General features: G+C 42.8%; 1 protein-coding gene and 1 long non-coding RNA gene across 8 annotated transcripts in view; both read right to left on the bottom strand.

Moving 5' to 3' along the window:
• SLC26A7 (solute carrier family 26 member 7) overlaps window positions 1-23995 on the bottom strand; it is a 226706-nt gene that overhangs the window by 174576 nt on the left and 28135 nt on the right. The window lies entirely within an intron of this gene.
• LOC110260261 lies at window positions 16771-22396 on the bottom strand. Its single transcript, XR_002343226.1, has 2 exons — window positions 22194-22396; window positions 16771-17011 (listed from the first exon to the last, which is right to left on the bottom strand). It is a non-coding gene; the product is annotated as an uncharacterized LOC110260261 (long non-coding RNA).

A 23995-nucleotide genomic window follows, 5' to 3' on the forward strand; every position in this document is an offset into this window, starting at 1 on the left:
CCCGCAATCCCACTCTTGGGCATCTATCCGGACAAAACTCTACTTAATAGAGACACGTGCACCCGCATGTTCATGGCAGCACTCTTCACAATAGCCAAGACATGGAAACAACCCAAATGTCCATCGACAGATGATTGGATTGGGAAGAAGTGGTATATATACACAATGGAATACTACTCAGCCATAAAAAAGAATGACATAATGCCATTTGCAGCAACATGGATGGAACTAGAGAATCTCATCCTGAGTGACATGAGCCAGAAAGACAAAGACAAATACCATATGATATCACTTATAACTGGAATCTAATATCCAGCACAAATGAACATTCCTCAGAAAAGAAAATCATGGACTTGGAGAAGAGACTTGTGGCTGCCTGATGGGAGGGGGAGGGAGTGGGAGGGATCGGGAGCTTGGGCATATCAGACACAACTTAGAATAGATTTACAAGGAGATCCTGCTGAATAGCATTGAGAACTATGTCTAGATACTCATGTTGCAACAGAAGAAAGGGTGGGGGAAAAACTGTAATTGTAATGTATACATGTGAGGATAACCTGACCCCCTTGCTGTACAGTGGGAAAATAAAAAAAAAATATTAAAGAAAAATAAAATAAAATACTCTTTTGAAAAAAAATAAAATAAAATAAAATATTAACTGAAGTCACCCACAAATTAGCAGAAGTATATACCCTTTTCTCCATGTTTAATAAAATAGGGTTTTCATTTCAATCAGAGTAGAATTAGAACTCTCTAACTGTAATATTTTAGGGAAAATTGCTGCAATTAACTGACAGATATTTGTATTACTTTATCTCTCTTGGATAAGAGTGAAAACAACACAGCAAACAAAAGTAACAAGGATAAAAACAAAATAGGTATATTTGGGCCAAATGGTGACAAAAGAGTCCAGAAGAGGAAGTACAGAAGGAAGAGGGTTGGGGACAGGAGAGAGGGAAAGGGAAATTGGAGGAGAACACTCGTAACTTGAGGTCTTCAGATGGATGATTAATTTTAAAAACCAAAAATCATATACTGGTAGTGCAAGTCATATACATCCACAAAAGAATGGTCACTAGAGGGCCTTGAAAGGTGCAATTTTTAAGAAAATATGGTTTGTAGGTGTAGTAATGGTTATTTTAGTGGAAGAGACTCCATATCCCCACGTCAATATCATAAGTAGTTTCAGGGCCCCCCATATTTTGAGAAGTCCTGAGTGTGAAGCTGGACCACCAGCACCCCTCACCCCTTCTACCCAGGCTGCAGTGAAAATGGCTTCCCTGGACAGAGTGCCTTACTCCTGACCTAAGAAAAACACAAGAGCAAATAGGTAGCTCACTTTCTGTCTCTTCTCCTACTATAATCTCTCAGCTGAGATTGCTATAAAGAGACAATCACTGCTGATGAGAAAGAGAACTATTTACCACAGAGAAGATGATGTTTTATATTTTAATATATAGGGTTTTAGCTCAGCTTTAGACCAGTTTGATCTGGATTTGTATGATAGCAATTTTTTTAGAAAATGAAAGAAAACTAAAACTGCAAAAGATCATGTCTGGAAATTGAATAATGTATCTGAAGTTGTGAATTGGTACTATAATTATATATAGAGAGCCATTCTATTGGGAACTTTATATTTTCTTGGCTTCATCAACTCATTTCTTTATTGTGAATTCAGGCATCTAAGACTCAGAGGCACTGGTTTTATTCCCCTCAAGCATGAATACAGAAGAACAGCTTATCTCTGGAATCTAATACATAGCACAAGTGAACCTTTCCACAGAAAAGAAAATCGTGGACATGGAGAAGAGACTTGTGGTTGCCAGGAGGGAGAGGGATGGATTGGTAACTTGGGGTTAATAGATGCAAACTATTGCCTTTGGAATGGATAAGCAATGAGATCCTGCTGTATAGCACTGGGAACTATATCTAGGCCCTTATGATGGAGCATGATAATGTGAGAATAAAGAATGCATACATGTATGTGTAACTGGGTCACTGATGTACAGTAGAAAATTGATGGAACACTGTAAACCAGCTATAATGGAAAAAAATCATTATTAAAAAAATATAACAACAGTATTTCATAGACTGTAGCACTTAGTTATGGCACTTCAAATACTACCCAGAAAACTACAGTTTCCACAACTCAATGAAACAACTATTCCAGTAGAATTCAATGCTCCAAGAATATCATTTCTTTTCATAAAATAACTTTGGGCTTTCTTATGGGATGAACTGCGTACCACCACCATTCATATGTTGAAATCGTAACTCCTAGCACCTCAGAATATGACCTTATTTGGAAATAAGGTCATTTCAGATGAAATTTATTAAGATATAGCCTTTCTTGAATAGATGGGCTCATAATTCAATATGATTGATAAAAAGAATCCCATGTGAAGAAACAGAGAAGTGCACAGGGAGAATGCCATGCAAAGATGAAAGCAGAAATAAAGACAAAAATTCTATATGCCCAAAACATCAAAGATTGCCAGCAAACCACCAGAAGCTAGGGAAATGGCACATACAAATTTTCCTTCATGGCTCTCAGAAGGAATCAACTCTGCTCACACCTTGATTTTGGATTTCTATCCTCCAGCACTTTGAGACAACAAATTTCCTGTTTCAGTCACCTAGCTTGTGATATTTTGCTATAGGACCCCTGGAAAACATACAAGTGTTAGTTTTGGAAGGGGCAGAAAGTGAGAGATCATTTGATGCTGGGACGTTTAACAAGATTGAAACTCTTGTCCTTAAAAAACGCTAAATAATATTACAAACTTTGAATTTATAATTCATAATCTCTAAATCTATATAATATCATTAAAATTTTGTATTTTTAGTCATCTAAAATAGCATCTAAGTTCCTAAATAATGTGTCTAAAAATTAAGTTGATAAATGTTAATCTTCTACAGACTGCTTACTTAAAACTCATATTAAGAAGTTAAAGCCCTATGCAACCTCTGCTATACATGGCACCATCACTGGAAGTTGTATTGGCAGGAGTCTCAAGACTACTATTCTTAGGACTCGGGTTCTATAACTTTAAGGAAGTGGAGCCTATGGAATATTTAAAAGCAAAAGTGACTAAATTGGTACCAAACACATTTGGAACTCTGGTCAGGCTTTGCAGAACTGAGTTTCCATAAGAGGTAATACAATTTAACTGTCTCATTAGTCTCCCCAATTTCTAGCACACAAGAAAGAAAATATTTGTAAAAATTCTAAGATGAACCCATGTTGACCTGATCAGGCAAAGCCCTCAGAGGCTCTTGGCCTCTACTGCCAGCCTGCATCTAACCCCACCTGCTGCTAGATCATTCAACACCCTTGTGTAAATTAGAAAAAGGGACCCCCAATAAATGATGTCATCAACCTTATTTGAGAAAAATGATTGACAAAATGCAATTCATAAAATCATTGATAGCTTCCCCCTATCGTATGCAAAACTGGAAAGTTTGAGCCAATTCTGAAAATACTCATTTCTCAAAGTCAGGTTGAAGTGCTGTATTTAATTTTTTAAAGCTGCCAAGCAGAAGCCAAACAATGATTTTCAATTTTAAATACTGGGCTCACTGGTGAATTGCTGCATTTGGCTATGATAAAAGAGGGGATATTTATTTTAAAACCAAAGCTAAGATTCTTATCCTAATAATTCATATCACAAAATAAGTCACAGCACTATCCCTCAAGAGTGCACCCCTGTGCACACTCAGAAGAGAGCAAAGATGGATTCAGGACAGAGACTGTAATCACTGGAAAGCATCCAGCACATCCCTGTGCACATTTGGGAAGGCGCAGCTCAGTAGTGTAGCACCACCCTCTCCGACTCATCTAGCCTCTAACCAAGGTGTGTACACTGGATAAAAACTGAAATTAGCATAGAAGTGACGCTCCAAGCAATTAGGCCCTAGCCATCTCCCAAACCATGGTAGAGGCTTCCATCACACTCCAAACAAACCAAACTCTGCACTGTTTCAGCCCCTCAGGCCCCAAATATAATAGGGCAGTGATGACTACTGAGCATTGAAGAAACCCAACTTGCAATTGGCTCTGGTTCCAGCCACTCCAATTCCAGACCACCCACCAAAGTGGTAGCTCCCAGCACACCCCAGGGGAAGAGGAATTCATGATCACTTCAGACACAGCTTCTCCACCAAAGCCAAAGGCACATGTAGACTAGATTTTGATGCTCCCACATAAGGAAACCGGGAACACACAGACTACATAGGGATGACTTTAAATTTTTCGCCTCATTTCATAGAGACAGAGAAAGTTAAGGAAATTGAGAAGAGAAAAGAATAGTTTTGAAATTAAAGAATCAGAAAGAAGTCCTGAAAAAAAAAATCCTAATGAAACAGATAATTTATGTGATAAGGAATTCAAAGCAATAGTAATAAGAATGCTAACTGAACAGAGGGAAAGAACAGATTAACACATGAGAATTTTAATGAAGAACTAGGAAATATAATAAAGAACCAGTCAGAGATGAAGAATACAGTAACTGAAATTAAAAATATACTAGAAGGAGAGTTCCCATTGTGGAGCAGGAGTAATGAATCCAACTCATATCCATGAGGATGCAGGGTTGATCCCTGGCCTTGTTCAGTGGGTTAAGCATTCTGGCATTGCTATGAGCTGTGGTATAGGTCACAGACATGGCTCAGATCGTGCATTTCTCTGGCTATGGCATAGGCCAGCAGCTGCAGCTCTGATTTGATCCATAGCCTGGGAACTTCTATATGACACAGGTACAACCATAAAAAGCAGAAAAAAATTACACTAGAAGGAATTAACAGCAGATTAGGTTATACAGAAAAATCCAGAAGTAATATGCAAGAATAATGAAAATCACCCAGTCAGAACAGGAAAAAAAAGAAAAGAAAAGAAAAGAAAATTTAAAATAATTAGGATAGTTTAAGAGATCTCTGGGACAACTTCAAACATACTAATATTCTCATTATAGGGATCCCATAAGGAGAAGAGAGAAAAGAGTTGAAAAAATATGTGATGAAATTATGACTGCAAAATTTTCAAGCCTGAAGACTAAAACAGATATCCAGGTAAAAGGAGCACAGAGAGTCCTGAATCAGAGGACTCTAAAGAGACTCACATCAATACATGTCATAACTAAAATGGCAGATGTTAAAGATAATTTTAAAAATAACAAGAGAAAAAAAAAGAGTCAGATACAAGGGAAACCCCATAAAGGGGAGACAGGATTAAGACAGTGGAGTGGAAGGACTGGAGCTCACCTTCTCTCACAAAAGCAACAAAATTACAACCAACTGCTGAACAACCATCAACAAAATAGACTGAAAACTATGAAAAAAAGATATCCTATTCCAGAAGACAAAGTGGAGGCCACATTGAGATGGTAGGGGGGCAATATAAGAAACCCAATGCCCTCTGGGTGGGTGGCCCACATACTGGAAGGTAACTATATCACAGAGGCCCACTCATGGGAGTAAGAGTTCTGAGCCCTATGTCAGGTTCCCCTACCTGGGGATCCTGCATTGAGAGGAGGAGCCCTTGGAGCATTTGGCATTGAGGGTCAGCAGGGCTTGTTTTCAGGGGCTCCATGGGACTGGGGGAAATGGACACTCCACTCTTGAAAGGTGCACATGGGCTTTCATGTGTATAAAGCAGGGATTCCATAGGAATTTGAGTCAGACCTGCCTGCAGTTCTTGGAGGATCTCCTGGGGAAATGGGCGGTGACTGAAGCTTGTTGTGAGGGCATTGGAAGGAAAGTTCTCAGGGATAATCATCAGTATGAGCTCCTCTAGAAGGGGCCATTTTGGAAAACTCTGGCCACAACCATCAGGGCTAAGAATCTCCAGGCCAAACAATAATCCAGTTGGAATCACAGCCCTACCCATCAGCAAACAGGCCACCTAAAGATCCCCCCAGACACACAGCCACCTCTAATCACACCCAGAAACATAGACCAACCCACCAGAGAGATAAGAATCAGCTCCACCTACCATTGGGAAGGCACCAGTCCCTCCCATCAGGAAGACTGCAACAAGCCCCCATAACAACTTCAGCCACAAAGGAGCAGACATCAGAAGCAAGAGAGGCTACAAGCCTATTGTCTGCAAAAATAAGACCACACCAAAAATCTACACAATATGAAAAGGCAGAGAATTATAATTCAGATAAGAGAACAAGAAAAAAATCCATAAAAACAGCTAACTGATCTAGAAATTATCAACCTCCATGAAAAAGACCTTAGATTTATGATAGTAAAGATGATTCAAAATCTTGGAAATAAACTGGAGGCAAAGATTGATAAATGACAAGAAACAGTGAGCAAAGAAATAGAATATTTAGGGATCAAGCAAGCAGAGATACAAAATAACAGAAAAATAACTGAAATAAACGATTCACTAGAAGCAACCAACAACCCAATACAGGAGGCAGAAGAACGAATAAGCTAGGTGGAAGATAAGACTAGTTGAAATCATTGATGTGAAACAGAAAAGAGAAAAAAGATTGGAGTTCCTATCATGGCTCAGTGGTTGGTGAACCTGACTAGCATCCATGAGGACATGGGTTCAATCCCTGGCTTTGCTCAGTGGGTAATGACCTGGTGTTGCTGTGAGCTGTAGTAGAGGTCACAGACATGGCTCAGATCCCACATTGCTGTGGCTGTGGCATAGGCTGGCGGCTGCAGCTCCAATTCAACCCCTAGCCTGGGAACCTCCATGTGCCACCGGTGTGGCTATAAAAGACAAAAAGACCAAAAAAAAGAGAGAGAGATAAAAAAGATTGAAAAGAAATGAAAACAGTCTCAGAGAACTCTGGGACAACATTAAATACACCAACATCCATATTATAGGGGTGCCAGAAGGAGAAAAGAGAGAGAAACGCCAGAGAAATTATTTGAAGATATAATAGCTGAAAACCTCCCTAACATGGGAAAGAAATCACTCAAATCCAAGAGGCAAAACAAGTATCATATAAAATAAACCCAAGGAGGAATACCCCAAGACATATATTAATCGATCTGACCAAAAATTAAAGACAAAGAGAAAATATTGAAAGCAGCTAGGGAAAAGAAATAAATAACATACAAAGGAACCCTGATAAGGTTATCAATAAAGTTATCAATAATTTTTCAGCAGAAACTCTGCAAGTCAGGAGGGAGTGGCATGATATACTTAAAGTGATAAAAGGGAAAAAACTTCCAACCAAGATTACTCTACTCAGCAAGGCTCTCTTTTAGATTTGAAGGAGAAATCAAAAGCTTTACAGGCAAGCAAAATCTAAGAGAATTCAGTACTACTAAACCAGATTTACAACAAATACTAAAGGAACTTCTCTAGGTAGAAAAGAAAAGGCCACAAATAGAAACATTACAAATGACAAAGCTCACCAGGAAAGGCATACATATAGTAATGGTAGGAAATCATCCACACACAAAAAAGTTACCAAAACCAGAAATCATTAAAAGAGAGTACAAACGCAGGATACTGGAGATGCACTTGCAATTAAGAGACCAACAACTTAAAACAATATTGTGTGTGTGTATATATGCACATACACACACATATACAGTCATCAAAACAGTATGGTACTGGCACAAAAACAGAAATATAGATCAGTGGAACAGGATAGAAAACCCACAGTTAAAGGCACACACCTACGGTCAACTGATCTGTGAAAAAGGAGGCAAGAATATACAATGGAGAAAAAATAGCTTGTTCAATAAGTGGTGCTGGGAAAACTGGACAGCCACATGTGAAAGGATGAAATTAGAACACTCCCTAATACCATACACAAAAATAAACTTAAAATGAATTAAAGACCTAAATATAAGACTAGATACTATAAAACTTTTAGAGAAAAACATAGGCCAAAGACTCTCCAACATAAACCACAGCAATATCTTCCCAGATCCACCTCTTAAGAGTAATGACAGTAAAAACAAAAATAAACAAATGGGACCTAATTAAACTTAAAACTATTTGCACAGCAAAGGAAACCTTAAACAAAATGGAAAGACAACACACAGAATGGGAGAAAATATTTGGAAATGGAGCTACTGACAAGGTGTTAATCTCCAAAATTTATAAACACCTCCTGCAGCTCAATACCAAAAGAACAAACAATCGCATCCAAAAATGGGCAGATCTAAACAGAAAATTCTCCAAAGACATACACATGAAAAGATGTTCATCATCACTAATTATTAGAGAAATGCAAATCAAAACTACTATGAGGTATCACCTTACACCAGCCAGAATGGCCATCATCAAAAAGTCTACAAGCAATAAATGCTGGAAAGGGTTTGGAAAAGGGAACCCTCTCACACTGTTGGTGAGAATGTAAATTGGTTGGTGCAACCACTATGGAAAACATATGGAGATGTCTAAAAACTAAAAATAGAATTACTATTTGATCCACAATCTCACTCCTGAGCATCTATCCAGAGAAAACCATGACTCAAAAAGATACCTGTACCCCAGTGCTCATTGCAGCACTATATACAATACCAAGACATGGAAGCAACTTAAATGTCTATTGACAGAGCAATGGATAAAGAAGATGTGGATATTGGAATATTACTTAACCATAAAAAAGATGAAATAATGGCATTTGCAACAACATGGATGAACCTAGAAATTATAATGCTAAGTGAAGTTAGTTAGACAGTGAGACACAAATGTCATATGCTATCACTTATATGTGGAATCTAAAAAAAGGATACATTGAACTAATTTGTAGAACAGAAACTGACTCACAGACTGAAAAAACTTATGGTTACCAAAGGAAACAAATTGCAGGGGAGGGATGGGCTGTATTGTTTGGATGTAAATGCTGTAAGATTAGTTTGTAATGATGGTTGTACAACTATAAATAGAATAAAATTACTTGAGTTTTTAAAACACTGGCAATATGTGAACTGTACTCATCAACAATAATTTAGAAAAAGTGTTGCCAAAGGCCAATAAATGTTTATGGCTAAAAAAAAATGTAGATATGGTTATAGGTTAACATTTTTGAGCTCCGTGATAACCACAAATCAAAAACCTAAAATAGATATACAAATTTAGAGAGAGAAAAAAAACATAACACTAAAAAAATAATCAAACCATAAGAGAAGAGACTAAAAGATGAACATAACAGAGAAGAATGACAAAGAAAAATAAGAAAACAAATTAGAAAATGGCAATAAGTACATAGCTAACACAATCAATTTAAGTATCAGTGGATTAAATGTACCAAACAAAAGACACAAAGTATCTGATTAAATTTTTTAAAAAAAAGACTCATCTATATGGTGCCTACAAGAGACTTACTTCAGAGCTAAAAATAAACACACTGAAAGAGAGGGGATAGAAAATGATATTCCATGAAATAGAAAATAAAAAGAAAGCTCTGGGGTAGCAATATTCATACCAAAAAAAAGTAAACTTTAAAACAAAATTGATAGGAGTTCCTGTCATGGCGCAGTGGAAATGAATCCAACTAGAAACCATGAGGTTGCAGGTTCAACCCTGGCCTTGCTCAGTGGGTTAAGGATCCGGTGTTACTGTGAGTTGCGGTGTAGGTCGCAGATGTGGTTCGGATCTGGTGTTGCAGTGGCTGTGGCGTAGGCTGACAGCTATAGTTCCAATTAGACCCCTAGCCTGGGAACCTCCATATGCCATGGGTGCAGCCCTAAAAAGCCAAAACTAAGTGAATAAATAAATAAATAAATAAAATTTATTTAAAAAGACAAGGACATTACACAATGATAAACAAATCACTACAAAATATGAATGATACAGTATTTAAAAATCTATCTGCACCTAAAATAAGAGTGCCTAACTATATAAAGCAATTATTAACAGAAATAAAGTGAGAAATTGACAGTAACATGGTAATAGTAGGATAATTTACCTATAGACATCAATGGACATATCATCCAGACATAAAAATCAATAAGGAAACAGTGGCCTTAAATGATGTACTAGACTGTTTAGATTTAGTAGATATCCACAGGACATTCAATCCAAAAATAAAAAAAAAAATACACATTCTTTTCAAGTGCACATGGCAAGCTTTCCAGGATATACCATAGGATATGCTGCAGAATAAGTTTCAACAAATTTATTGATAGAAATTATATCAAGCATCTTTCAAACTACAATTGTATGAAACTAGATATCAATTACAGGAAGAAAAAGGAGAAAAACACAAAGAGAGGGAGACTAAACGACTTGCTAAAAAAAAAAAAAACAAAAAAACAGCAGAACAATGAAGAAATCAAAGAGGGAATCAGAAAATACCGTGAGACAAATGAAAATGAAAATGCAAATTTCCAAAATCTCTAGGACACAGCAAAAGCCATACTAAGAGAAGTTTCCAGTGATACAGCCCTACCTCAAGAAACAAGGAAAATTGTGGCTCAGAGGTAATGAACCTGACTAGTATCCGTGAGGATGCTGGTTCAATCAATCCCTGGCTCCACTCAGTGGGTTAAGGATCTGGCATTGCCATAAGCTGTAGTGTAGGCTGCAGATGCTGCTCGGATCATGTGTTGCTGTAGCTGTGGTGTAGGCTGGCAGCTGCAGCTTGGATTTGACCCCTGGTAACTTCCATATGCCTCAGATGTAGCCTTAAAAAGCAAAAAAGAAGAAGGGAGGGGAAAAAAAAACAATAAAAATCTCAAATAATCAACCTAATCTACCATCTAAAGGAATTAAGAAAAGAAGAACAAAGCCTAAAAGTCAGCAGAAGGAAGGAAATAGTAAAGATCAGAGAGGAAATAAAAGAGTTCAAAACAGAAAAAAGAAAAAAAAATCAATGAAACCAAGGGATAATTTTATGAAACTATAAACAAAATTTGTAAGTATTTAGCCAGGCTCAGTACTTGAGAGATAAAAAAAGAGAGGATTCAAACATAGTAAGATATGAAAGAAGAGAAATTACAATTAACATCACAGAAAGACAAACTATTGTAAGAGAATTCTATGAACAGTTTCATGCCAATAAATTAGACAACATAAAACAAATGGCTATATTCCTAGAAATATAAACTTCCAAGACTGAATCAGGAAGAAATAGATAATCTGACAGACCAATTACTAGTACTGTAATTCAATTAAAAAACTCCAAACAAGGAAAAGTCCAAAACAGATGGCTTTAACAGAGGAATTCTACAAAACAAATAGAGAAGACTAAATAACTATTCTTCTCAAACTATTCTAAAAAATTTGAGAAAAAGGAATACCCACAAATCCATTCTGCAAGACACCACTATATTGACACCACACCAAAAAACACCACAAAAAATAAAAAAAAATCACAGGACAATATCACTGATGAATATAGATGTTAAAATCTTCAACAAAATATTGGCAAATCAAATTCAACAATGTGAAAAGATCATGAACCATGATCAAGCTGGATTTACTGCAAGGACATCAAGATGTTCTGACATCTGCAGATCAATCAATGTGATATACTACCTTAATAAAAGGAAGGATAAATATCACATGATCATCTGAAATCTCAATAGAAAGAAAAAAAGCATTTGACAAAATTCAACATAAAGTCACAATAAAAATTCTCATCAAAGCAGGTATAGAGGAACATACGTCAATATGGTAAAGGCCATTTATGAAAAACCCACACCAAACATCATATTCAGTAGTGGAAAACTTAGTCTTTCTTCAGTCTTCAGAAATAAGACAAGGATACCCATTCTCTCCACTTTTATTTAACATAGTATTGGAATTTATAGCCACAACAATCAGATAAGAAAAAGAAAATGCAACCAAACTGGAAAGGAAGGAGTAAAACTGTCACTATTTGCAGAAGACATAATGCTTTATAATGAAAACCCTAATATCTCCACCAATATCTATTAGACTTAATAAAGGAATAAAAAAAATTTCAGGGTACAGTATTAAAGAAATCCATTGCTTTTATATATGCTGATAATGAACTTACAGAAAGAGAAATTAAGAAAACAATCCCATGTTGAGTTTATTTTTGTGCATGGTGTGAGGATGTATGCTAATTTCATTGCTTTGCATGCAGCTGTCCAGTTTTCCCAGCAATACTTACTGAAAAGACTGTCTTTTTCCCATTTTATGCTCTGGCTTCCTTTGTCAAAGATTAATTGACCATAGGTGTCAGGGTTTATTTCTGGGTTCTCTATTCTGTTCCATTGGTCTATATGTCTGTTTTGGTAGCAGTACCATACTGTTTTAATGACTGTGAGTTTGTAATATGGCTTGAAGTCTGGGAGAGTTATGCCTCCTGCTTGGTTTTCATTGTTCAGGATTGCTTTGGCAATTTTGGGTCTTTCGTGGTTCCATATAAATTTTTGGATTGTACTTATACAACTCAACAGCAAAAAAGCCAACAACCCCATGGAAAAATGGGCAAAAGACCTGAAGAGACATTTTTCCCAAGGCAGAGGTACAGATGGCCAAAAGCACATGAAAAAATGCTCAACATCCCTCATTATTAGAGAAATGCAAATCAAAAATACCATGAGATACCACCTCACACCAGTCAGAATGGCCATCATTAATAAATCCACAAATAACAAGTGCTGAAGTATGGAAAAAAGGGAACCCTCCTGCACTGTTGGTGGGAATGTAAGCTGGTACAACCACTATGGGGAACAGTATGGAGTTACCTTAGAAATCTATACATAGAACTTCCATATGACCCAGAAATCCCACTCTTGGGCATATATCCAGACAAAACTCTACTTAAAAGAGACACATGCACCCGCATGTTTATTGCAGCATTATTCACAATAGCCAACAGCTGGAAACAACCCAAATATCCATCAACAGACAATTGGATTAGGAAGACATGGTACATATACACAATGGAATACTACTCAGCCATAAAAAAAGAATGACATAATGCCATTTGCAGCAACATGGATGAAATACTGAGTGAAATAAGTGAGAAAATAAGTCAGAAAGAGAAAGACAAATACCATATGGTATCCCTTATAACTGAAATCTAATATACAGCACAAATGAACTTTTCCACAGAAAAGAAAATCATAGACTTGGAGAATAGACTTGTGGCTGCCCAGGGGGAGAGGGAGGGAGTAGGAGATATCAGGAGCTTAGGGTTAACAGATGCAAACTATTGCTCTCAGAATGGATTTACAATGAGATCCTGCTGTGTAGCATTGAGAACTATGTCTAGATACTTACATCGCAACACAACAGGAGGAAAAACTATGTATACGTATATGTGTAACTTGGTCCCCATGCTGTACAGTGGGAAAAAATAAATAAATTTTAAAAAAGAAAAATAATACAATCTCATTTAAAATCACATCAAAATAATAAAATTCCTAAGAATAAGCAATGAGGTAAAAGACCTGTATGCTGAAAACTATAAAACATTGATGAATGAGATGATACAAATAAATGGAAAGATGATTTTGGATTGAAAACATTTAATATTGCTAAAATGGCCATACTAAACAAAACAATTTACAGATTTTTTTCCAGCCACACTCACAGTATATGGAAGTCCCAGGCCAGAGACCTAACGTGAGCCAGAGCTGTGACCTGCACCACAGCTACAAAAACACTGAATCCTTAATCCAATGCAACAGGCTAGGGATCGAATAGGCACTTCCATAGATATAAGCCCAATCATTAACCCACTGGACCACAGTGGGAACTCCAGCAATATACAGATTTAATGTAATCCCTATCAAATACCCATGATCTTTTTCACAAAACTAGAACAAATTATCCTAAAATTTGTATGTAACCACCAATGACCACAAATAGCCAAAGCAATCTAGAAGAAACAGAAAAAGCTGGAAGTATCATGCACCCTGATTTCAGAATATACAAAAAAAGCCACAATAAAATCAAAACAGTATATTACTGGCACAAAAACAGATACACATATCAATGGAACTGAATAGAGAGCCCAGAAATAAACCCACACACATATATTCAATTAATCTTTGACAAAGAGGTCAAAATATACAATGGAGGAAAGACAGTCTCTTCAATAATTGGTAATGGGGAAAATGGACACCTAAATGTTAAAGAATGATGTTAGAATATCTTCTCACATTCTGTAAAAAATAAACTCAAATTGGATTAAAGACCTACTTGTAAGACTGGAAACTGAAAGGCCAGTAAAAGAACAATCCCCCTCGTCCGGGCTCGGAAGAGGCGACACCCCAAATCACTCACGAGAAGCGGTCTTGATGCAAACAGCAAGAGGATTTTTATTCCAAGCGCGCTGGGGCCCACAGTCGTACACCACGCAGGGGTAGAGGACTGCGGCCCCGAGTGCGGAATCGGGACAGCTTTTATGGGGTTCACAACAAAGCCTGTGCGTCACAAACCAATCATTTTAAAATATCGAGAGCCCGCGCTCCGTGGACCAATCATTTTAAAATATCGAGAGCCCGCGCTCCGTGGACCAATCATTTTAAAATAGCTCCGGAGGTCCGCATCTGCGTGGGCTCCTGGGCAGAGTGACAGATTGCAGTTGAGATAGGTCACTAGGGCTGTCAATGTGTAATCAATTCTTCTATGGTGCCAGTCAGTTTTACAGAATCCAGATAAGCGATTAGTCAACTCATTTCCTGTTATCTTACTTAGGCCAGGATAGCAGGCCCTGGAACAATAGGAAGTGTGACCTTCTACCTATTTACTGGCAGCCAGCAGGGTCTGGAATTCGGGGGCATTTAGAGCTTTTTATTAACTTCCTGGGTTCTGGGAGGGTTAGGTTGCATTTTCATCCTTTCATTCCCCACTTCTTGTCTTGTTAATAGTTCTAATCTTAGAACTGGGAAGGCTAGAGGTCAGTTTCTCCTTGGCTCAGAAGGCCTTGGTACTGTTGCCTAAGTACCATGATCTGGACTGCACTCACTCGTTCTCTAACAAAGGCAACAAACCTATTAATTAAGCAAGGCCCAACTGTAAGTAACAGGAGCAGGACTACTAGGGGTCCCGTCAGAGCAGAAAGCAGGGTGGTCATCCAAGGAGACCTGTTGAACCATCCTTCAAACCACCCCTGGTCAGCCTCTCTTTCCCTTCGACGCCTCTCTAACCTTTCTCTAAGCTTGCTCATGGAGTCTCTGATGGCTCCTGAGTGATCTACATAGAAGCAACATTCTTCTTTTAAGGCTGCACATAACCCACCTTCTCTTAGAAACAGCAGATCTAATCCCCTCCGGTTCTGTAGAACCACTTCAGACAAAGAAGTCAGGGACTCTTCTAGGTTGCTAACAGACTCCTCTAAGGCTCGGAGATCTTCTGTCATGGCCGCATGTAGCTCACCAAGTCCTTTCTCTAGCTGCTGTGGTCCTGTGATCAGGGCAGCTGTCCCTGTTCCTACGCCAACGGCCGTCCCTAATCCGAGCATTACAGCTAGGGTAAGGGATACGGGTTCTCTTTTTGGTCGGTTATACCGATAGTCATATTCATCAAGGACCACTTCCTCAGGATGGTAGTACACTCGGGGGACGATTTGGACCATGACACAGAAATCTTTGGATTGGTTGAAGACTGAGGTGGAAACACAGGGGGTTAACCCAGTATTGCATGCCCACCACCTGTTACAACCAGGTACTAAATACTGATTTTCTGAGGCCTGCTCATAAACCACAGTACTATAGCAAAGGTGTTGGTGGGATGGGGGAGCTTTTCCTATGCATGTCCCCTTCCCGGAAATTCAGTGAGGGTAAGCTTATTTCGGGACCCCCATGTACATTGATTTCTATGCTCTTTGGTCACATTGAATTTTCCTTCTTTAGCCATCCCCTCATAATAAGGAGGCCCTGAGGATAGACAAAGCCAACAAGAAGAAGTGGCATCAGGGTCGGTGGAGTTGATGGCTTGGAAAGCTCCCTGGATGAGACTGAAGAGTCTCTGTCCTGTCTTAACAGGAACACCTGGGGAGTTTCTAGGCGTGTTGGTAGGAATCAATCCAGTGGTACCGTTGCTAGGCGGCTGTGTTATGTCAGGCCGCAGCGAGGTTAATTGGGGCACCGGCAAGTTATGCGGTGGCTCCAGGGCCGGGGGCCCCTGTTCAGCCAGTACTTTATCGGGTCCCACTGCCACAGGGGGTTCTGTCCCCGTCTCTATCCTAAGGCGAATGGTTAAAGTGGACCCTGCTCCCCCGCCATATTTATAAAAAACTATTCCCCAGCTCATACCATTTATCCACTTTTGAATATTTTCCTGTTTCCTTTTTCAGTGAAACTTATCTTTAGATAATCTAAGTCTGATGGGGAGCAGCTCTTATCTTTATATAGTTTCATCACTTTGTACTTGCCCGGGCCGGAATTGACAAAGGAGAATTTTACCCGGTCCTGGAGAGAGATCGGCCATTTCCAGTCTCCATCGTTGGAGGTGACGCAGCTCCATCTCCTACAGAAGGATTCCCCAGAACCCCCACAGTATTTCTCTTTCTCTGTGCCTGGGCAGCAATAGAACCCATAACTACGGACTAGGTTGGGAGGTGTGCTTTTAACAGCGGGGTTAATCAATCGGAGGCAGAAATGCAGTTCAGGCCACCAGGTGCCTCTAGGAGCAACACCTCGAGTGCTATTTACAGTGACACCCGTATCAGGGTCAATAATCAGCCAGGTAAGGGATAAAGGTCTATGGGGGTTCGAGCTGTCTATAAGGCGTTTACTACTGGCCTGGGGAGTTATTGTTAGAGTAAGGAACCAGGCGATGGAGGCGAAGCTTAAGGGGATTCTCAGTCTTTTCGGCTCTCCACCCCGAGTCGGGAGGTGGCGCCAGCTTAACGTGGGATGCATGGATCCAGGTGGAGATTCCTTCGACTTTCACAGCCGTTGGTGTGGTCAAAAGTACGAGATAAGGGCCCTTCCACCGAGTCTCGAGGTTTCCTGCACGGTGGCGTCTAACATAGACTGAATCTCCCACTTGGAAGCGATGTGGAACTTGCAAGTCTCCTTCTCCTGAGTAGGCCTCCCGGAGCTGCTTCCACGCTCGTTGCCTCACCCACTCGAGCGCCTTGAGCCTAGAGAACAAAGGCTGGGAAAGCAGCACATCACCACTATGTACAGAAGCAATTTCTACCAACGGGGGGGGTCCCCCGTAGAGCAATTCATAGGGGGTCAGCCCAAACTGTCCAGGGGTGTTCCTAACCCTAAAAAGCACAAAGGGCAGGAGAGCTATCCAATCATTAATGCCAGTCTCTGTGGTCAATTTGGTAAGGGTCTCTTTAATGGTTCTATTCATCCTCTCTACCTGTCCTGAGCTTTGGGGTCTGTATGCACAATGCAGTTTCCAATCAATCCCCAATATCTTGGCCAGTCCCTGACTTACCTGGGCAACAAAAGCTGGACCATTGTCTGACCCGATTACCTTAGGTATTCCAAATCTCGGAAAAATTTCCTCCAGTATTTTTTTAGCCACCACGGTTGAAGTCTCTTTCTTAGTAGGATAAGCCTCTACCCATCCTGAAAAGGTGTCTACAAAAACCAATAGATATTTGTTTCCGTATTTAGCCGGCTTTACCTCAGTGAAGTCCACTTCCCAGTGAGCGCCTGGGTGGCTTCCCCTTAGTCTCTTTCCTGGAGGTATTCTGGAAGGATTAGCATTAACCAGCTGGCAGGGCACACAATGTTTGACCACCGAGTCAGCCACTCCTGGTAGCCTCAGAACATGATAAGGGGATGTTCTGACCAACTGCTGCAGGTGTTTAGTTCCTAGGTGGGTGAGACGATGTATCTGTTGGACATATTCTAACCCTTCTTTGTGGGGCAGGATTTCCTTCCCATATGAGGTATAGCAGGTCCCCTCCGGAGTCTCAGAGAACTGGTCTATCTTTTTTATCTCTTGCCAGTCTTCTAGGGTGTACTGTCGTCTGGGTTCTGGGGCTTTGGGCGTTTCTATTATAGGCAGAAGGTTAACAGCCTGGGCTGCCTGCTTGGCAACCCGGTCAGCCATCTGGTTCCCTCTAGATATGAGATCTTTGGCTTTCTGATGTCCAGGACAGTGTATAATAGCTAGCCTTTTTGGCAAATGTAAGGCTTCTAATAGGCTTAGAATTTCCTCTTTGTTCTTTATTTCCCTCCCTGCTGAGGTAAGCAACCCCCTTTGTTTATAGATGGCCCCGTGTACGTGTGCAGTCGCAAAGGCATACCTGCTGTCCGTATAAATGTTTATGGATTTCCCTTCGGCCAGCCGCAAAGCTTGCGTGAGGGCCATGAGCTCAGCCTTTTGCGCTGAAGTTCCTTCCGGCAGGCTGCTGGCCCAGATCGTGCGGGTCCCGTCCACCACCGCCGCCCCAGCCATCCTCTTACCTTCCACCACATAGCTGCTTCCGTCAGTGAACCAGGTTAGCACTTCTCCAGTCAGCGGTATGTCTGTAAGGTCCTTGCGGACCCCAGTCTCCTCAATCAATAGTTGATGGCAATCATGAGTCACTGGTTCATCAGTCTCTTCAGGCAGAAGAGTGGCAGGGTTGAGAGCGGCTGGTGGAGCGAAAGTGACCCTCTCTGTGAGAAGCAGGCTTTGATAGTGGGTCATGCGGGCGTTGGTCATCCATCGGTCTGGGGGCTGCCGAATGATGTTCTCCAATGCATGGGGGGCTATTACAGTTATATTCTGTCCCAAAGTCAATTTGTCAGCGTCCTTGACCAGTATGGCCACAGCTGCGATAGCCTTCAGGCATACGGGCCAACCACTGGCTACAGGATCAAGCTTCTTTGACAGGTAGGCGACAGGTCTCCTCCATGGTCCTAGGGTTTGGGTTAAAACTCCTCGGGCTACTCCCTTACGCTCATCCACATAAAGGGTAAAGGGTTTAGTTACGTCAGGGAGGGCCAGAGCAGGTGCGCTCAGCAGGGCCTTTTTGATAGCATCAAATGCCTTCTGGTGCTCAGGAGCCCAGGAGAATTCCCCTTTTTCTTTGGTTAGCGGGTAGAGTGGGGCTGCTAAGGTCGCAAACCCCGGGATCCACAGTCTGCAAAATCCAGCTGTCCCCAAAAACTCTCTCACTTGTTTGGCTGTGGTTGGGGCCGGTATCTGGACTACAGTTTTCTTCCGTGCCTCCGTCAGCCATCGCTGCCCACCCCGCAAACTGTACCCCAAGTATGTTACCTCTCTCCTGCAAATCTGGGCCTTCTTAGCAGAGGCTCTGTAGCCTAGGTCAGACAATTCCAGCAGTAGTGCCTTCGTACCTTCTAAGCAGTCCTGTTTGGTGGCTCCCGCCAGAAGCAGGTCATCCACGTACTGGAGGAGGGTCACCTGAGGGTGTTGGATCCTGAAGTTGGCCAGGTCCCTGTGTAGGGCTTCGTCAAAGATGGTCGGGGAGTTCTTGAACCCTTGGGGCAGTCGGGTCCAGGTGAGCTGCCCGGTTCTTCCCGTACCTGGATCTCTCCATTCGAAGGCAAAAAGTGGTTGGCTAGTGGGGTGTAATCTCAGGCAGAAGAAGGCATCTTTTAAGTCCAATACTGTGTACCAGTTCCGTTCAGGCGGGAGGGCGCTCAAGAGGTTATAAGGGTTCGGGACCGTTGGGTGTATGTCCTGCACCCTTTTATTGACCTCTCTCAAGTCCTGTACTGGTCGATAATCATTGGTCCCAGGCTTCCTAACCGGTAGCAGGGGAGTATTCCAAGGGGATTGGACAGGAACTAGGATGCCCTGTTGGATTAATCTTTGAACATGCGGCCAAATTCCTTCTCGAGCCTCTCTACTCAAGGGGTACTGTCTGACTGATACTGGTGTAGCACTGGCCTTCAGTTGAATAACCTGTGGGGGAACTTGCTTTGCCAAACCCATCCCTGCGGTTTCTGCCCAGGCTTGGGGAAACTGCTCCAACCAGGACTGTATATCTTGATCAGGCTTTACTTGGGGAGAATATAGTCGATATTCATCATCTAATTGGAGGGTCAACACAGTGATGGGTTTGTTATTCACAGACACTTCTGGTCTTCCTTGTTCAAAAGAAATTTGAGCTCCCATCTTGGTCAGTAAGTCTCTACCTAGAAGGGGTACTGGGCACTCAGGGATGACCAGAAACGAGTGGGTTACCCGTCCCACTCCCAAGTCAACGGTTCTTCGGGTAGTCCATGGATACTGCCGTTGCCCTGTGGCACCCATCACCCAGGATTTTTTTTCTTTTAGTTTTCCTAATGGTTGTAGCAGCACTGAATGCTCCGCTCCGGTATCAACCAGGAACTCAACTGGTTGCCCCTCCACCTTCAAAGTTACCCTGGGCTCGGGGAGGGGGTCCGAACCCCGTCTCCCCTAATCTTTATCTTCTTCTAGAGCTAGGACCTTCGGTCCTTTGTTTCCCTTCTTGGGGCAGTTCCTTGCCCAGTGTCCTTTTTCTTTACAATACGCACACTGGTCCTTGTCGAGTGGGGTCCTATTGCCCAGGTTCCCTGACTGTCTAGGGCCTGACCTAATTTTCCTAAAATCTCTCTCTCTCTCCCTGCTGCTCTTCCCTTCAACCACTGCGGCCAAGATCTTAGTCAAATTCTTCTCTTGCCGTCTATCACGTCTTTCCTCCCTTTCTTCTCTCTCCTTTTCTTTTCTCTGTTCCTTCTCCTCTTCTGTCTCCCTTCTGTAATACACCTTCTCTGCCTCTCTCACTAGATCACGTAACTCAGCCTCCTGTAACCCTTCCAGTCTCTGAAGTTTCTTTCTGATATCCAGAGCCGACTGCCCAATGAAGGCCAGGGCCACTGAGGCTTTCTGGGCCTCCGAGGTAGGATCAAAAGGGGTGAACCGCCTGAAGGCTTCCATGAGCCTCTCAAGAAATACCGAGGGAGGTTCGTTCGGTCCCTGCATCACCTCTCTTACCTTAGCCAAATTAGTGGGCCGTCTTGAGGCGCCCCGGAGACCCGCCACCAGAGCCTGGCGATAGATTTTCAAGCTCTCCCTACCTTCAGCCGTGTTGTAGTCCCAACCGGGGCGAGTCAAGGGAAATCCCATGTCAATCTCATTTTGCAACTGCGTGGGTCGCCCGTCGGCCCCAGGAACATTTTTTCTAGCCTCTAACAGAATTCTCTCTCACTCCTCGGTTGTGAAGAGTGTCTGCAGCAGCTGTTGACAATCATCCCAAGTAGGCTGGTGAGAGAACATAAGGGACTCCACCAACCCCGTGAGGCGTTGGGGATCCTCCGAGAAAGGGGGATGGTTAGTTTTCCAATTATAGAGATCTGCAGAAGAAAAGGGCCAATACTGGAGGGGCTGCAATTGGCCCCCCGGCATGGGAGGGCCATAGGTACGCAGCGGTAATATCGCGATCTCGTCTGTCCGCTCCGGGGTGGCGCCTCTCCGGCTCCGAGTCCCGGCAGCAGGTCCCTCCACCACCGGAGCTCCAGGAGGGGCAGAGGGTCCCCTCACAGCACCCTGTGCTGGATAAGGGGGTGGGGGAACAGGTTGGGGTTCCGGCCAAGTCGGCGGCTCCTCGATCTCGGGGTAGATACGAGGAGAGGGCTCGACTTTTTCGGCCGAGTGTTTGTTTTTCTCTCCAAGAGCCAGGATTCGGGGACCTGGCTTTCTTGGTTTATTTAGCCATGGTTTAACCCATGGCGGAGGATCTTCTGCCAAATCTTGCCACGTAAGGATATAGGGCTCCTGATCAGGATGAGAGCCGGGTCCAGTCTGAAAAATGATTGCCTTAACAGCCAGGATAATTTCAGAATTAAAGGTCCCCTCTGATGGCCATCCAACATCGAATGTTGGCCATTCAGAGGCACAGAAAGTCTGCCAAGGTCCCTTCTTAACCTGAACTGACAAATTATGAGCCCTGGATCTAACTTCAGTCCAATGGTCGAGAGTCAAACTAAGGGGGGTCGTCACTGTCTGTCCCATATTAAAACTGTAGACAAGGACGCACAAGACAAAGACACACGAAACAGAAACCAACAGATCCAGACACACGCGACCCGTCCGCGTCTTCCACAAGCAGGCAAAAGAGTCGGACGGCCGCGGAGGGGGAAGCTTTCGCTTCAACAACAGAACTCGGTCCTCTGACCGACAGTAGGAGACCACCAGGCGTCCCTGGCTCTCCCCACCTCCCGGGGCGTCCCCAGGGTGGCAGCCTGTGATCCTCCTAGCACGTCTGCTGATCACAGTCCTCCAGTCCTTACGGTCTGAGAGGACAGCTGCAAACCGAAAGCGCGCATCACCGAAAACAGACACTCAGAACAGAGACGCCGGCCGACACACACACACGTTCCAAAGGGGATCCCTTTACCTCCAAGTCGGTTCTCGGGTGTAAGGGGTGGTCGCAGGATTTCCCGGCCAACGCACCAAATGAAAGGCCAGTAAAAGAACAATCCCCCTCGTCCGGGCTCGGAAGAGGCGACACCCCAAATCACTCACGAGAAGCGGTCTTGATGCAAACAGCAAGAGGATTTTTATTCCAAGCGCGCTGGGGCCCACAGTCGTACACCACGCAGGGGTAGAGGACTGCGGCCCCGAGTGCGGAATCGGGACAGCTTTTATGGGGTTCACAACAAAGCCTGTGCGTCACAAACCAATCATTTTAAAATATCGAGAGCCCGCGCTCCGTGGACCAATCATTTTAAAATATCGAGAGCCCGCGCTCCGTGGACCAATCATTTTAAAATAGCTCCGGAGGTCCGCATCTGCGTGGGCTCCTGGGCAGAGTGACAGATTGCAGTTGAGATAGGTCACTAGGGCTGTCAATGTGTAATCAATTCTTCTATGGTGCCAGTCAGTTTTACAGAATCCAGATAAGCGATTAGTCAACTCATTTCCTGTTATCTTACTTAGGCCAGGATAGCAGGCCCTGGAACAATAGGAAGTGTGACCTTCTACCTATTTACTGGCAGCCAGCAGGGTCTGGAATTCGGGGGCATTTAGAGCTTTTTATTAACTTCCTGGGTTCTGGGAGGGTTAGGTTGCATTTTCATCCTTTCAAAACCATAAAATTCCTAGAAGAACATAGGCAGTACACTCTTTGACAAAAATCTTAGCAATATTTGCTTGGATCTGTCACCTCAGGTAAGGGAAATAAAAGCAAAATAAACAAATGTGATCTAGTTAAAGTTAAAAGTTTTTGCACAGCAAAGAAAAATATTGACAAACTGAAAATATATTTTCAGACATATGCCTGATAAGGAGTTAATATTCAAAATGCATAAAGAGAGAGGACAAGATGGCGGAGGAGTAGGGGGACACGCTCGCCCTCTCCCACAAACACAACAAAAAAAGCACATCTACAGAAGAAATGACTCGCACAGAACAGCAACCAATCGCTGGCAGAGGAACCTAAACTCCAATAATGGCAAGAAGTTCGTGACATTATTGGGCAGAACGGGAGAAAAGAGGAGAGTGAGAGAAGGTGAATCCGAGCGGGACGGGCGCTCCCGAAAGGGAACTGCGGAGGAGAAAGGGATCCTGCACCCTGGAAAGTCTCCTACCGGGCGAAAGATCAAATGAACCGGAGGAATCCCCAGATGCAGAGAAGAGTGTAGCAGTAAGTCGGAGTACGGAAAAACGGATCAAGAACCCAACGGACCATCTGAACTATGGGCACAGTCACCAAAAATTGAGACGCCTGGGTGGGGGCTGGGCACCGAATCCTCGGCTCCAGAGGTTAGTCCCCGGGAAAGGGCCGGGGGACGCCTGGGTGGGGGCTGGGCACCGAGACCTCGCCTCTGAAGGTTGGTCCCCAAGAAAGGGCCGGGGGACGCCTGGGTGGGGGCTGGGCACCGAGACCTCGGCTCCAGAGATTAGTCCCCCGGCTAGGGGGGCGGGGCAGAGCGGAAACTGCTTGGGAGGTCTAGAAACCAGTTGACGGGGCAGAGACTGCCTGGGAGACTAGAAAACAAAGCTGTCGCAGAGGAAGGGAGCAATACTCTAGGGGCGGGGAAGTGGAAAGCCGCCTCAGAGGGAACCTGGGAGAAGAGCCTGGTCTGCGCCCGTGCTGGGGAGCGGAGAGAAGAAGGGGTGGGTTCCCATAGAATACCCCCCACGCCACAGCAAGCTTACAGGCCCGCTAGCTAGCAGAAAGCTGTGCTTCCCAGTGCA

The sequence above is a fragment of the Sus scrofa genome, chromosome 4 (genome assembly GCF_000003025.6).
Source record: "Sus scrofa isolate TJ Tabasco breed Duroc chromosome 4, Sscrofa11.1, whole genome shotgun sequence".
Lineage (NCBI taxonomy): Eukaryota > Metazoa > Chordata > Mammalia > Artiodactyla > Suidae > Sus > Sus scrofa.